This window comes from Lygodium microphyllum, chromosome 25, assembly GCF_053477565.2.
Source record: "Lygodium microphyllum isolate KBCC chromosome 25, Lygodium_microphyllum_v1.1.10, whole genome shotgun sequence".
NCBI lineage: Eukaryota > Viridiplantae > Streptophyta > Polypodiopsida > Schizaeales > Lygodiaceae > Lygodium > Lygodium microphyllum.
In genome coordinates this window covers 35,835,508-35,848,382 of record NC_141159.1, presented here as the reverse complement: position 1 = coordinate 35,848,382, position 12,875 = coordinate 35,835,508, and the positions used below count along the sequence as shown (strand labels likewise).

At 41.6% G+C, this 12,875-nt stretch overlaps 1 pseudogene; it reads right to left on the bottom strand.

Moving 5' to 3' along the window:
- Positions 1-10,907: 10,907 nt before the first annotated feature.
- On the bottom strand, positions 10,908-12,537 carry LOC148014086 (UBP1-associated protein 2A-like; annotated as a pseudogene).
- Positions 12,538-12,875: the final 338 nt, after the last annotated feature.

Below are 12,875 nucleotides of genomic sequence, written 5' to 3'. Positions count from 1 at the left end.
GGGGATTCAAACCCTCATAGCCGCCAGGAAACATCCTCTTGGGAGGAGGTTAAGAGATAATTGTGCAATTAAATTTTTTTTTTCCCTTCTCCCCCAACCGATGATGCACGGCTAGAGGAGAGGGAGTGTGGGGGGTTGTGCTAGTAGGGGTTGCATGAGGAGGGGGGGAGAGAGCCATGCAAAGGGACACGTGGGGGGAGGTCCCCTCTCCCCCCCGGACTATAAAAACCCACCCCCTTAGTGGGTGGAAGGGAGGGAGGCTGCGTAAGGCTACATGAGGATAGTCGTGAGAGAGGAGAGGAAGCTGAGAAGTTGTGAGGCCCCCGCCGCGCTGCAAAAGAGCCACCCCCAGTCGTGAAGGGCCGCCTGTGGCTTGATAGCCGCCGTCATTCCTCCTCCACGATTGGTCCTTCCTCTTTCCACGTCGGAATTGCATGCCTTAGAAGCTTCTTTAGGAAGCTTCTAAGGGGGACTTTCCTAATCCCCCTTCCCACCAATCACCAAGCCCATCTCGGGACTTTGAAGAAGAGGAAGTCTATAAAGCCCCCTTCCCACCAATCACCCACAAGCCCACCTCGGGACTTTGAAGAAGAGGAAGTCTATAAAGCCCCTTTTCCACCAATCACCCACAAGTGCATCCCTAGCTCGGGATTTAAAGTCTCCATTCCCGCAAGGCCCTTCACAAGAACCCTTTCGCGAACCCCTCTTTTTTCGAAATAAAGAAGGCCCAAGCTCCAAACCCTAAGGCCTTCCATAAGCCAAATTCCACAAGTCGGTACTTCTGTCAAGGATCCGTACTTCAAAGGGAATCTCTGCGTACGAGGGAGACGGGCAAAGATTTTAAGGCTGCATACCAAGGCGAGTAATTCGTAGACCGTGAAGGCATACCAGAAGCCAAAATCAAGTCTGCGATGGCCCCTAAAAAGTCACAAGGCGCGCCTGCGGGAGGATCATCTCCTAGTATTCATGTGGATATCTCATCGAGCCCACAAGTGCAGGTTTTCTTCCTATTTTTGATTTACGTAGAAGTATTGCAATTATGCATGGTTATTTCATGGAACTAGGATGCACTTATGCTTGTCAAATCCACCTAGCTAAATGCCATTGAAATAAATTGGCTATTTGAAATTTACTAAAAGTAACTCACGATATCAAGATTGGTCATTGGTACTTTCAATGGAATGAACGAAAAAACATAAGGTGTCTATGCATTTTAGTACCTTATTAGCAAGTTGCTTTTGTGCACTGCAAAGTGACGAGTTTAGAACAACTAATGACTATCAGTACAAAGTCAAAATTATTGTAGTACACCTTTGATTAGGCATGGAAAGATTATACCGCATGTCTCATTTTTAGACAAATCTTCTTCGTAATGATTCATTAAGGAAGTTGTTATTAACTGTAGGAAATAGAAAAGCATGGAAAAGATTTTAAGGGTTGCATGAAATAGGTTAACTCTAGCTTCAATTGACATGAATCTCATTTAACTACGTAGTAGTTAGGAAAGGTTGCATAATGCACATTCATCGTATGAAGAATTTCATTCATCAAGAGATGTAATTAGGGAAAAGGCTGCATGGTTCATTTAAGCGTAAAATCTTAAAAGCTTAGTGGCACGATTCATGGATGCAAGTCCTAGTAGGATCAATGGAAATTATGCCGTAATTTAACATGTGCTTTGGTCTTAACAAGAAAAGTTAGAGATTGTGAATCTAGATGTATGTAGAGGTATTGAATCACGTGCTTACGTGAATTGTGACGTAATGCAACTAGTTTTTCCCCTTTTAGATCAAGACAACATCTTTAGGAATGGTTCTTCCTTATCATAAGACAAGTAAACTGGATTACCTAAAACACCTAAACCGCAAAGGATTCGCATAGGATGGTTAAATGGATACAATAAATATTCCAAGTGCTAACTAGGGTTTAGCACGTTAAGGACTTCGCACTTGTTGCCAAGTCAAAACCCTCATATCCAAAGGTCCCGCCCACTTTTATGGAATGTAGGGACAATTGGACGCACTTGCAAGAAACGATCTAGGGTTTCTACCCTAAGGATCACTCGTTCAAAAGATGAAACTCGGATTAAGTTGGAACCCCTAGGACCGAACGTTGTCGACCTAGTGCAATTAGGAATGGGTTGGGTAAGAGGACACTCTAAACCCTTCTTCTTACCTAATCATGATTTTGTGACCAGAAAACGCCACTCAATGGGTGAAAAGATCCCATGGAATAGATGTGACACTTGTGCAACAAGTTGCAACGTCGCATGATCTTGTGGTTTGATCACAAGAGAGTTGCCAATTCCTTGGAATGAGATTGACAGATTCTTGCGCAAGTTTATCTTGCAAGAGGATGAGTAGTCATCCTGTTATATCACCTTTCTTGGGAGAAATTGCCAAGTTAAGATAAGGGAATTAGATATTTGCTTGGAAGCAAAGGACCAATCAATAATTTGAAGCGACATGGTCGCCATGATTTACTGTTAATAAAACCTAAAGGTATTGGTTAAGTTGGGTTAAGTTGGGTTAAGTTGGGTTAATAGGGTACGGCCTTAACCCAAGGACAAAAGGGAGAACACACAAACCCCTGGGGATCTTGCCAAGTCGCAATTGATCCCGCAACGAATGCTGAATGCATTCGGGAAGAAGGATTCATTCCTTAGCAGTTGGCCAAATAGACGACCACTGGATTGATTGTGCTTGTAACAGTTTAGGAGCATTGTTTGCATTGTTTGCTCAAGGAAGTAAAGGATGGAAATATATTTAATGCTTTAGGTTGAAGGCCTGAAGGGAGAGGCAGCCTTAGTTACCCCCGATTGTCTGAGGGCGTTGTGAGCCACACCGGGAACGTGGACCGAACCCGCCGCGTGAGGTCTCTCCGTTGAGCGCTACTTGGAGTAGGAGGATGCTTGGGTGCGAGGGGGGGCTCTTGCCGTAAATCCCTTGCCTTCCGGGCCTTGCACAAGTGGCCAACGTGACTCGGGATTGGATCTCGAGGTCTGCATACTAGTCTACGGGCAAAATCTTGGATTAGTAATCCCTGTGGATTGTTGGATAGCCTTCAGGCGGATTATGGATAGACTTTGGGCGGATTATGGATTAGCCTGCTGGCTGGACTTTATGGATGTATTCCAAAGATAAATAAGATAACCTGTTGAAAAAGAACTTGTTTGACACTGCTTTTCTATGTCAAGTACTAAGATTACGTGAAGGAACCAGTGTCTAACTAGCTAATTAATGAAGCTTCTTGATGCATGTCCAACTAAACGTGTTAGGTAATTAGACAACTAAAGCAACCTTGAGGAAAGTGCGGTGGATGTGGCCATGGGTCCGTCCTACAGATGGGTGGTCTCGGTTGGCCGTTTAGAAATCTCAATTTATGTTGTTTTAGGGGAACAGAATGGGACTATGCCTTATGGGCAGAGAGGTCGAACCTTGCATCCCTCTGGTTTCCCATTCTCCTTGAACCAAGTGTAGCATGAATCCGCTTCGTCCTTGGCGTTTCTGCGTAAATTAGTTCGCTTGGGGTTCGACACTAGTTGTTCTTTAGTGATTCAGGTCGGTCCTAAGTGGGAATGGCCGGAATACTTCTACTATGTGGCAGACGTGGAAATTCCTAGATCGCAAACCCCATAACATTCCATGGGAGTGCCGAGCGGAGCTTTCTAGGCTCTCTTTCCGATGGACTGCTAAGATGTGTCCTGAAAGGGAACAGGTGGACACGTTACACAAAGAGAGGAAAGAGAGAGAAATAGAAATATAGAGGAGAGAAAAAACAGAGAGATGAAAATAAAAAAAATAGAGAGAGGGAGAGAGAGAAAAATAGAGAGAGGGGAGGGAGGGAGAGAGAAATAAGCAAAGAGAGAAACAAAGAAAGAGGGGAGGAGAGAGAGAGAAAATGAGAGAAGTGAACAGAAATTGATGGAAGATAGAGAAACAAAGAGATAGATAGAGGGAAAAATAGAGAAAAATAGAGAGATGGAGAGAAAGAAATAGAAACAAGGAGATGGGGAGAGAGAAATAAAAATGTAGAGGGGAGAGAAATAGAAATAAATAGAGGGATGGAGGAAAAGAAACAAAAAAGTAAAGGGAGGGAGGGGAGAAAGATAAACAAAGAGAGAGGGGGAGGGATACGGAAATAAAGATGCGAGGAAAGAGGAGAAAAGAGAGGGAGACATAGGAAAAAAATAGAGAGAGGAGAGAGAAAAACAAAGAGAAAAGAGGGGAGAAATAAATATATGAACACAGGGAGAGGGGGAAGATAGAAAAATAGAGAGATTGTGTAGAAACAAGGAGATAGGGAGGAGAGAAATAAATTGCAAAGGGAAAAGAGGATAGGAGAGAATAAGAAAACTATAGAGAGGAGAGAGAAAAATAAAGAAATAGAGGGTGGAAGAGAGGAAAAGAAAAAAAAACAAAGAAAAATAAAGTAAAAATAAAAAAAGAAAAATAGAGGGAGAGAAACAAAGAAAAATGAAAAATAGAGGGAGAAAGAGAGAGATAAAGAGCGGGAGGGGGAGAGAAACAAAGAGGCAGGATCGGGGGACAAATAAAGATATGAAGTGAGAGATGAGAGTGGATTTTTAGAGCCCATTTTTGAAGTGAAAAAAGTGGCATGTGAGGTGTAGAAGACCAATTTTTCACACAAAATGAAATAGTTGCCTATCAATGAATTGGAGTTTTCCTAGATAGAGTTTGATGCCGTGAACGCAATGTAAGTCTTGGTTTGTTGATCGGAGTCCATTTGACCCCCATTTAATCCCCACAAGGTTTCGCATTATAAAGCAGCTATGTGATTTGAGAGCCAGAAAGTGCATCCAAGTTAATAGATTTTGACACTACTAAGTTGGCCGTCCAGTCCATTCACGAATTGAAGTTTGTTTGGGGTCCCACTTGGCAAAAAACCGTTTGATGTAGTGTGAAAACACAAAACTTGAACTAGTTATTTTAAGGCTTTAAGCCTTCACCTTGATTAAGAGCCAAAAAAAAAAGATTATGGGGGGGGAGGGAGGTGAGAGGCACGTCGTTTTTTTCAATGCTCCCTTTTTATTAAAAAAACCATTTGTTGTGGCCATTGGCATCAACAGAGGGGGAGGCAAAAGGGCAACAAGATAGAGATTTTCCTTGCCATTCAATGTAAGAATTACATTTAAAAATGACACATTCTATGAAGAGATTAGTTTTTAGTAATTCTCTCTCCTCTCTCCTCTTGTTGTGTGTTTCCATGGTTGATTCTATGAGAGAAGGGGGTGGACTGAAATGAGAGATTTTGATTGTGGGATGATGCTAGAGCATGAAGGAGTGTAGATTGAGATTGGAAGGACTTTCAATGACTGTTGGGAAACAACGAGCCTCCAATCATGAGATATGTACGATATAAGACGCAGTTTTATGAGTAAGTCATAAATTTAATTTTTTTATAATCAAGTTTGGTTGCAAATGGTTGTATTTGGTTTTCTAAGTTGTGATCTCTCAAAAATGTTAAAGAAAACAAGAAAAACTAGTCATCTAATAATTTCTTTATAAACATGGAAAACCCGTGACATTGCAATTTTAAAGAAAATCATGCATTTTTTGGCTTTTGTTGTGTAAATGTTATTCCTATGGGATGGAATGTGATGGAAAAATAATTCTCAATAAGATCAATGAGTTTAGATGAGTAAATCAATAAAAATTGATATTTATCAATAAATAAATAGTAGAAAGTAGAGAAAAATGGGAGAAAATAGGTTTTCTTCTATCTAAAAATGGAAAAAAAAATATTTGTGCTTGTGAATGTATGATAAGACTGAGGCATGAGGTTTAGCATTAGTTAAACCCTATCTCTATGTTAAATTGGGTATTTATTGCTTTTATAAAGGAAAAATACATTAAAATCTGCTCTCTAAACCTACCACCGAATGTACGGCCTTAAGAAATTGGGAGAAGGGGGTGTTAAGGACTGATAATATGCTTAATCTTGATTTTTTTCCTTATGCATAGCATATAGGATACATGCGGTTTAAAATTAAGAGAGTTTAGTAGCACGAGCATGCTCGGTACTGGGCCCTATGCAACACAACAATCTCGTTTAGAGTAAAGGCATAAAAAATAATGTTTTTGCACCTTCACAATACTGGTTGTTAATAAGAAGAATTACTTGAGCACTATAAATCATACATAATTGTATTGCATGCAACATATGGTATCACCCTGAATGCACAACAATTGTTTTCACATGAGCAATGACCTACTTGTTGAGGAGGTGAGGTACCGTAAGTTGTAGATGTAGTAATCATTTCTTTGGGGAGTAATTAGTAAGAAATATATTACATCTCTTGGATTGATCAATGAAAATAGTGGAGAATGTGTCAAATGTGCTTTATGTGTTCATGACACATCTTGGGGCCAATCCCTAAGGTGTAGGAGAGCCATAGTGGGGCCGCGACAATTAGCCATGTGGCACTCCCTTTGTCTATGCTTTCATGGTGTATTACACTGATATGTATAAGGACTCCCTCTAAGGAGTGTGGAAATGGTCATTCATTAGATTACAAGCTATACGAACCTAAAGTTCTATATTAAAGGTTAGGGTAGTCTACCCCTTAGAGGTTTCTCGCCGCGAGGCTATGTGGAATGGTTTGGTGAATAGTAGAGGCCCACCTAATGCCATGGATCTAGTGTCTAGCCTTTTTCAGGTGTCAATAGGTGGTGCATTTTCCAGGAGCTCCTAATAAGTGGCAATCTCTAAATCTCGGTCAATAGGAGCCAGTTCATTAGTGTATGCCAAAAGACAGTGAGATAGATTCAACAGACTACCAAGCCAAGCTTCAGATGTAAGAAAGAGCTAAAAGGGCTAGATGGTGGGCTGCAATTATTAGGACATCCTCTCCTCAACGGAGTGGTCCAATATCCCTACAAGGAAAGGTTCTTAGCAACCATAATCTCATGAGTAGTCCATTAGAGGAAGGAAGTTCTAGTACTTTCCCCCTTCCATTTAGTTAGTCCACTTCAAGTGGACTAGTAGTTCCCATAATTCAAAATCCTTTAACAAATCTGGTCGTAATGATACAACCCATTGCAATGCCAATAGGAATACCAATAGGAATGGGCAGAGGAAATCCTCCCTTAGGATTTCCTCTGCCCATTTTTAATGGATTAGCAGAGGAAGATGTAGAGCTTCATATTGATGAATTTCAAAAGCTAATGTTCAACTATTGATTCCAAGAAGAACGACACTTGATGATGTTCTTTAATATGACTTTGAAAGGATGAGTTGCAATATAGTATCACAGCCTAGAGGCTATGTTAGAAAGCAGAGTTGCAACATTGGAATGTGTGCACAAGAGGGAGAAAGAGGCTCAAAGTACAAGAACAAATTCTTGTTTATTAAGTTGCTCAAGGTACAACTTGGATACACTCTATCTCAAGTTTGATAGTGACCCATAGGCTGTTTATATAGCTTCTACCAAGCTAGGGTTAGCATTTCCCCTACCCCTAAGGCTATTCACACCGATCTGCCCTCATATTCCCTTGCTCATAGTGGGTTCTTATGCCTATCTTCTAACATCCCCCCTCAATGCCAAGGTGGCATTGGATTACAAGGCATGTAAGATGTCCCCCCCCCTCCACAGGATGCCTTTATAAATCAGGCTTACAAGAGTGTTTTAGGTAGATGATTTAAAGAGTCAAAACAGTCCATCTTCAGATGGATTGGAGGCATAGTTGGCCACCAATTCTTTGGGTACATGAGGAGTGTTGGGGCATTTACTAGTAATACGCCCTGTCTTCTTGCATTTGTTACATTTCATTTTCTCGGGATACTTCTTCCAATAGTTGCTTATAAGATTTCCTTTTTTCTTACAGAAAGAACATCTAGTGAGAGCTGTATGTACTGATACTTGATCATGGGAAGTTGAAGATGCTTGATTGTTGCTGCTTTCTTTGTGGTTCCTCTTTTCTTCAACCAAACAAGATTGGATGGTACTTGCCAATGTAGGATCTGGAATGTTGGTGAGAGTGGTTACAAGAGTAGGAAACACCTATTTTAGAGCTTTTAAGAGAATAGCAATAGCATCTTCTTCATGTATTGGAGCTTGTACAGAGGCAAGCTGTGCCATAAGTCCCTTCATGTGAGAGATGAATTTTCCCAAATCTTCTCCTGATCTATATTCCAAGCTACAGAATTCATATTTAAGGAAGATTTTAGTATTTTTACCAATGGCTCTGTAGAGCTTTTCAAGCTCATCCCATTTTTCTTTAGTAGTGTTTAGTTTATCAACATGATGAATCAAGGACTCATCTAAGTGTAACATTATGATTTCTTGGGCACATTGATCATCCTCTACATCAACTAGATTTGCAGAGTTAATAACTCTAGTGCCTTGAATGAGAGGCCAATATCCTCTCTCCATGATTTTGTACTTTATAAGTACATGCCATGGGTGGAAATCTTTGCCATCAAACTTTCGAGTTTGAGGACGGACATCAGCATAAGTTGTGGCCATTGGGAAGGTCCTACCACTTGTTAGGACAAGGGCAATATCTAGTCCCTTACAAATTTTCCACTGAATGCGGAAGCAAATCAAACAATTGAAGTCAAAGTTGTAATGAGGAGAAAGGTTGAAAATCATACAGATGTAATATTTCAAGCTATGACTGTGGTGGTCCTTTCTTATGTGCAATCTTCTTCTGAGGTTTAATAGCATTTTTAGGTTTTAATGAAGTAAACCTAGATTGGACTTCAGGCTCCTCCTTGTGGTATGGCTTAGTGGATGAAGCTTATGTTGGACAAGGTTGGTCTATGATCTCAATGCTTGTTGCTGATGATTCTAAGGAGAGTACAATGATACTCATCCTTTTGATTTCATTGACTAGTGTACTTGAAACAAAGTCACTCAAGATATGCAATACACTTCTAGTGTATGATGGTCTAGTTTGGCTATGGAGACAAGAGGTAAAAGATGAAGATGATGGACAATCATGTGCACTTAGTGAGGCTAAGGGTATACAAAGTTGAGGGGATCAGAGGAGGCTCTGATACCATATTAGAAAGAAGAGTTGCAACATTGGAATGTGTGCACAAGAGGGAGAAAGAAGCTCAAAGTACAAGAACAAATTCTTGTTTATTAAGTTGCTCAAGGTACAACTTGGGTACACTCTATCTCAAGTTTGATAGTGACCCATAGGCTATTAATATAGCTTCTGCCAAGCTAAGGTTAGGGTTTCCCCTGCCCTTAAGGCTATTCACACCCATCTGCCCTCATACTCCCTTGCTTATAGTGGGTTCCTATGCCTATCTTCTAACAAGCTAGAACCATAACTATGATTGATTTATTATTTGCTCCCTTCCAAACAGAGTTTGCCCCCTAAAAGGGGAGATCAATAGGTACTAGCTATGTGTTCTTAATGTAACACATCAACAACCTCACGAGAATTTTTGAGGCTATGCCAAGAAACTAAAGGAAGTGTTTCGTAAGTTACATACTTACATTTCCATTCCAACTACTACTCACTTGCAATACTTTTTGCATGGGATAGACTTTAATATTCAAGTGTAGTTGAGTAGTGTTTCTCTTGTTGACATTGATATTGCTATTACACGAGTAGAGGAGGTAGAGTCACAATTACAAGTGGCTTATACCTCTAAGGAAAATTGGAATCGGAGTCTAGGTGTTGAAAATACTTAGACACTGACAAACTTTATCACTCCTAAATTTACAACATGTAAAATAAGGATAAGTGACATCACTGCAAAAGATAAAATCTCCAAGAAATTCCTTCAGCTGAACTTCGAATGTAAGCAATATATCTGTCACATCAAAACTGAAAGGAAACGTTACAGTGACATTAGAACAACACAAGGTCTATAGAGACAGTTCGTCGTGCCGCTCTATAGACAACATAACACATGTGGGGCCCCATGAACAGAATATAAATAAAACAATTTGTCATCAGCTGAAATATAGACGCTCGTCAGCTGGAAAGAATATAAACGAAATAATGTGTCATCAGCTGGAATATAGACAACGAAACATGAGCTGGAATAACTCAACAACTAGAATAAGGAATGAAACGTCAGCTAGAACAACTCAACATCTGGAATAATAATGAAACATCAACTGGAACATTTCAACAACTAGAATAAGAATGAAATGAAATATCATCCCATCAACTCGAAACATTTCTTATAAACAATACGTGGAATAATTTCTTATAAGAATGAAACGTAGCATGAAGAGCCAAAAATCAGCTAGAAGAAGCATTGGATTACTTATCCACAATGTCCAAGACATACAAAAGCATAACTGAAGTTACAATTATCTTCATTTAATATTGGCCACTGGCACACCTTGAGCTTGAAGATTGTAACAGAGGTTCTCAAAAGATACAATCAACCTGTGCTGCCTTTGAATAATCTGTTGTCAACATGCTTATGGATGTATGGTACATTCCAAACTCTGAATGAGGTTGCACAGCTTGCAAGGCTTCACAAAATGACCTCAAGCTGAATTCAGCTCTGAGCAATCTACAATCACACTTAGCTTAAGCAGTGATTGACAATAATTAAAATCATGCAGAGCCAATTTCAGATATTCTGGCATAGGATGGCACCTTATGCACCACATCAATCCAATCATTACAGCTCTGTATATGTAGCATCATATACACCTGGAAGATCGACCACGTTGATATGGCAAACTCCTAAATATAGCCACTCCAAGATTCCTATTAGGACAGAAGCTATCCATGTCAGCTTTCTGATCACAAACACTTTACTACGTTTTTGTTTTTCCTCGGATTGCCCCATGACAATAACCTCTATATGTCTTCTTTTGATGAGGGGTCTGGCAAAGTACTTCAACCTTAATGTAACCAATGAGGCCTGGATGTGCTGCCCATGTGCCATCATGCCCAGCTTTTGCATTATCCTTGATGGGAATTTGAAAGTACTTCAACCTTAATGTAACCAATGAGGCCTGGATGTGCTGCCCATGTGCCATCATGCCCAGTTTTTGCATTATCCCTGATGGGAATTTGAGTAGCCATCCCTCCCATTGCATGCACTCCACGTCTACGGCACATTTGAATCAGCCACTCAGTATAGCTCTTCATAAAGTGCTGGCTCATGCCGACAAGACCACGGTCAGGAAGGAGCCTGTCTGGATGTCCCTGGAAGGTTTTTACAAAGCTGAAGATGTAATCCCAACGCCCGCAGGGCTCACCCTGCATCTGATTATCTACAGCAGCATCTTTCTGCTTTTGCCCTTCTGCAAGCTTACAAGTCATTTGGTGTCCTTCCACAGTCTTCGTAGGCTCTTCTAGAGCACGCTTAACAGACTCTGTTGACTTGTAAATAAACAAAGCATATCTTTTTGGCTTACTTGTATCCTTATCAAACCCTAGAGGACCTTCTTCAATTTCTCCATACTTGGAGAACGTAGCCAGGAGCTTCTCAGCTGGCATGTCACGGGAAACATTCACCACATAAATCTTGCGCACACTGGTAGATGCTGCCTGTACAAGTTGCGATTGAGTGGATGAAGGCCCCGCGGATGCAAACTGACAGACACATTTGCGGCCATCAATCTTCTTACTAGGATCCTTGAGCGATGTTGGGAGATCATGCTGGTGCCATTGCTGCGGGCAGATTCAAGGCCCTTGATCATTTTCTTGATCCTCCAGATTTCGATGTTGTGGTCGTGCGCCTGATCTGCGCCGTGATCAGAGGCCATCTCGTGATGAAGGATAACCGAATGTGATAGATATGAGGGATTCTACAATGTCTATAGGCGAGGTCAGGTATCTCGATTGGATTATGAATATCAGCAGATAGACAAGCGATTAATAGTAGAGGCAACAGAGAAGCTGGTGGCTATGGAGGATAAGAGGATAGATATTATTAGGTTATCAGAGAGCTTACAAGTCTTCTTGTCGGGGATGATGAAGACTGACAAAGCCGTAGCCCTTACCTTTGCTAGTCTTCTTGTCGGGGATGACGAGGCATTCTTCGATGTCACCATAGGGTCTCTGCCCTGAGACTACCATGGTTTCGTCAGACGCCAGAGGCGGCATCAGCGGCAGCAACACCTCCAGCAGTCAGAGGGACGATGACGGTGTCCACCTCTATAACCCTTTCCAGGAGTATCGTGGCACAGCCTTTGACCCGCGGTCTGTCAACACCCTCTATCGCCTCCCCTCATCTCCTGAATTCCTCTTCCCGGAGGAGGCTGCCGTGCAGCACCGCAACTGGAGCGAGAACTTAACCTACTACACTGGCTGCGGCTACCTCAGAGTGGGCTGGAGGCAGGGAGCGAAGGCCGCCTTGAGAGTCTCGGAGGAGGTCTCCCAGCCGAGGCCATGGACGAACAATTTCCGGTGCGAGGGGCCTTTGTCAGCGAGGTCTTTGATCTCCTGCAGGATATCGGCATGATCCATGGATGCTTCTTGTAAAAGGGTCCATGAGCTGCTCCTTGGAGAGAGGCTCCATGAGAGAGCGGATGTCCTCAGCGTAGACCTCACTGTCAGACTCGCCGCCCCCCTCACACGACAGCATTTCTCTCACCTTGTCTCCGCCACTGCAGCTGCTGGATTGGAAGACGATGCCAACAACATGTATCCAGCATAAACACTAATGCTAGAAATCTCTTTGTGATGTTGTAGAACTTCGCTCTAATACCATATTGGAAACTGCGAGGAAGACGAGAGACGAAAGGAAGAGAGGAGAGAAGAGAGATATGAGACACCGGAAGTGGAACCTCAGAAGTGTGTCAATTGAGCACACATGATAGGAATATATAGAGGGGACTTGGGATGCTATATATAGACGGACTATATATAGTTAACACATTCAACCATCAAGCATGAGGAAATAATGTCCAACAAGATGAGGGA